Below are 3,669 nucleotides of genomic sequence, written 5' to 3' on the forward strand. Positions count from 1 at the left end.
TTTCCACTAGAGCTGTTTGTTTCTCATGAGTAAATAGGAAATAGCTCACTTAACTTGTCTTTGATGTTCATCAGTTTGTGCCTGCCAGGCTCTCTCACATATCTTGTAAATACACCCTATGGTTATTTGTTAGCATGTTATAAATGCCTTTAGTAGGAAGCTTGCCCTTTGGTCTGCCAAAGAGAAATCCCTACAGCATTCCTCACATGGGGGACCATGCATAATACCCTCTGTGATCCTAGCTTCTCGGCCTTGGGTCTTCAGGACCCACATTATGGGCTACTGAACACATTTCCAGAGTGTAGATTCCAGTGTTCAAAAGCAACATCATACTGAAATTACTTTAATGGTAAGATCAAATGGTACAATATATGTAAAAACTGTTTATAATTAAATATAGCTAATATGTCCAACCAAATTGGTTACTGTTTAAAGGGTTCAAAAGGAAAATAGAAAAAAGTCAATTATAAGGATATAAAAGTCATAATTTACATAATATTACAAATCTGATAAACAATTATAGAAATTGGAAATGTCCTTTGAATGTTGAAACATTCTCTAAAGGATTAATATTAGCTCTAGAATAGAACTTACATGGGAGTGGTTAAAAATTTTCTTAAAATTCTGGAGATTGGGAGAGTTCAGTTCAAGAAGGTGACACAGGAGGCTCCTGAACTCAGTCCTCCCAGAGACACACTGAATCTACAACAACATATGGAATAATTCCCTCCAAGAGAAACAAGCTGAGTGACTTCTACACAGCAGGAAAATGAGAAAAACCCACTTTGAAATGGTAGGAGGGGCTGAGACACAATGTCACCAAAAATCCATCCCCGCTATGGCAGCATACAACTGGGAGGGAACTCACACTCTCAGCTCTCTCTGAGAAGTGAAGGGTTTGGATCCCATATCTGAGGCCCCAACTTTTAAGACTTTCACCTGAGACATGATCTTCCAAAACATCCAGCTCTGAAAGCTTATGGGGTTTATGTCCCAAGACCCACAAGGCTGTTGTGAACTAAGACACAGTTCTTAACAGCTTCATGAGGACTCAGCAAAGAGGCTGCAGACTGAAACATCCAGTCTTTTCACGAAAGAGGCCCATTGTCGGATCTTAAATCCTGTGGCCCAAGGGACAGGCTTCTGATTTAACACCCATCTAGGGCATGACTGCAATCTTCCCCAGAGACTGGGATGACTGGTGGGCACCATCTTTGTGCTTTCCCTCTGCTTCACTCCAGGTCACTGGTATCACTTGTAAAGGGGCTTGTACACATGTCTGGCACCCTAGCTATTGTGGCTGCCACCCAGGGGATGCACCCCTTGGTTGCCTGGCTCTGGTAGCCAGAGGGATTACCCATAGGACTGTTTAAGAACTGTAAGACACAGTTCTTAAACAGCTATGCCACCAGGGCATAGCACAGAGGCAGCAGGTTGAAATGTCAAGTCTTTCCATGAAAGAGGCCTATTTGCAGATCGTAAAACCTGTGGCCTGAGGGGCAGGCTTCTAATTTAACACACATCTAGGGCATGACTTCAATCTTCCCCAGAGACTGGGGAGGCCAGCAGGCACATTCTTCATGCTCCCCCTCTGCCCCACCCCAGGTCCCTGGTGTCTCTGTGAAAGGAGCTTTTGCACATACCTGGTGCCCCCACATTTATGGCTGCTGCCAAGAGGACACATCCCTTGATAACCTGGCCCTGGTGGCCAGTGGGTCTGGTGTCCATGGGTTCAATGGGATGGAAGCAAACAAAGAAACAGTTCTTAACTCTCTATAATCCCAGAGCTAAATGCAGAGGGAACAGACAAAAACAGCCATCTCTCAGTCACCTTCTGAAAGAGGCATATTGTATATGTTAAAAGTTGCTGTCTGAGCTTTGCGCAGTGGCAGTATCGTAGCCAATGAGGTTTATCCGAGGCGCGATTATTGCTAATTGAAAAGTTGCTGTCTGAGGAGACCGTCTGGGTTCCAATTAGCCTGAATCTAGGTGCTGAATGAGAACCTCCCCCTTTGAGACACTGAAAGACCTTTGCACACCCTCAACTACTGGGAGCCACTAAGAACAAAGAAGGCAGCTTGGACAGTCACAAAGGTTTGAGAGACAACCAGGAGCTAGGGCATGGTTGAACAATAAGTTTCATCTCCTATGCAAGGTCACCCTGTCAAGATTGGGAGAGTTGACTGTTTTATCTAATGCACAGAAACCACTACAGAGAATCAAGAAAATGAAGAGAGAAATGTATTTCAAATGAAAGAACAAGATAAAACCTCAGAAAAAGACCTTAAAGAAATGGAGATAACTGATTTATCCAATAAAGAGTTCAAAATAATGATCATAAAGATGCCCACTGAGATCTGAAAAACAATGCATGAACAAAGTGAGAATTTTAACAAAGAGATATAAAATACAAGAAAGTACCAAACAGAAATGATAGAACTGAAGGATATAATAACTGAACTGAAAAATTCAGTAGAAGGTTTCAACTGTAGACTAGATCAAGCAGAATAAAAGCTCAGCGAACATGAAGACAGGGCAGTGGAATTAATTCAGTCACAGGAGAAAAAGAAAAAAGAATGAAAAGAGTGAAAATAGCTTTAGGGTCTTATGGGGAAAAATCAAGTGGACCAATATTCACATTATGGAGGTCCTAGAAGAAGAGAGAGAGAAAGGGGGAGAAAACTTGAAGAAATAATGGCTGAAAACTTCCTTAACTTGGGGAAAAATCACACATCCAGATCCAGGAAGCCCAGATAGGGTTCCAAATAAGATGAATCCAAAGAGATCCACACTGAGACACACTATAATTGTCAAAAGTTAAAGACAAGGAGAGAATCTTAAAAGCAACAAGAGAAATAACTTGTTATGTACAAGGAAATACTCATAAGACTATCAAATTTTTAGCAGATATTTTGTGGGCCAGAAGGGAGTGACACAGTACATTCGAAGTGGTAAAAGACAAAAACTGCCAACCACAAAAGTCTACCCAGCAAAGATGTTCTTCAGAATAAGGAGATATATAGAGTTTTCCAGACAAGTGAAAAATGAAGGAGTTCATTAGCATTAAGCAGCCTTATAAGTAATGTTAAAGGAATTTCTTTAAGTTGACACAAGAGGGTACTAATTAGTAACAGAAAAGCATATGAAAGTATAAATTTTGCTGCTAAAGGTAAATATATAGTTAATTTAAGAATAATTTAATATAGTAATGGTGGTGTGTTAATCACTTATAAATCTAGTATGAATGTTAGAAGACAAAAGTAGCAATAATAACTATAACTACAATAATTTGTTAGGGTATACACAAGATAAAAAGATATAAATTGTGACATCAAACATATAAAACTTGAGGGGGGCGGCTAGAGCTTTAGAATGTGTTCAGATGTAAGTTATCATAAGCTAAAAATAAGGTGTTATAAGTCTAAGGTGTTTTATTATGGGAGCTCCATGGTAACCACAAAGAAAAAACCTATAGTAGATATACAAAAGACAAAGAGAAAGGAATATAAACATATCCCTACAGTAAATCATCAAATCACAAAGAAAGAGAGCAAGAGAAGGAGGGAAAAAAACAATTATAAAATAGCCAGAACACAGGAACAAAATGCAATATTAAATCCATGCTTACCAATAATTATTTTTATTTTTTGAACATTTATGGTATTTCTG

At 39.5% G+C, this 3,669-nt stretch overlaps 1 pseudogene; it reads left to right on the forward strand.

Annotated features, from left to right (window-relative positions):
• Positions 1-1,874: 1,874 nt before the first annotated feature.
• LOC117314034 (U4 spliceosomal RNA) lies at positions 1,875-1,948 on the forward strand (annotated as a pseudogene).
• Positions 1,949-3,669: the final 1,721 nt, after the last annotated feature.

The sequence above is a fragment of the Tursiops truncatus genome, chromosome 10 (assembly GCF_011762595.2).
Source record: "Tursiops truncatus isolate mTurTru1 chromosome 10, mTurTru1.mat.Y, whole genome shotgun sequence".
NCBI lineage: Eukaryota > Metazoa > Chordata > Mammalia > Artiodactyla > Delphinidae > Tursiops > Tursiops truncatus.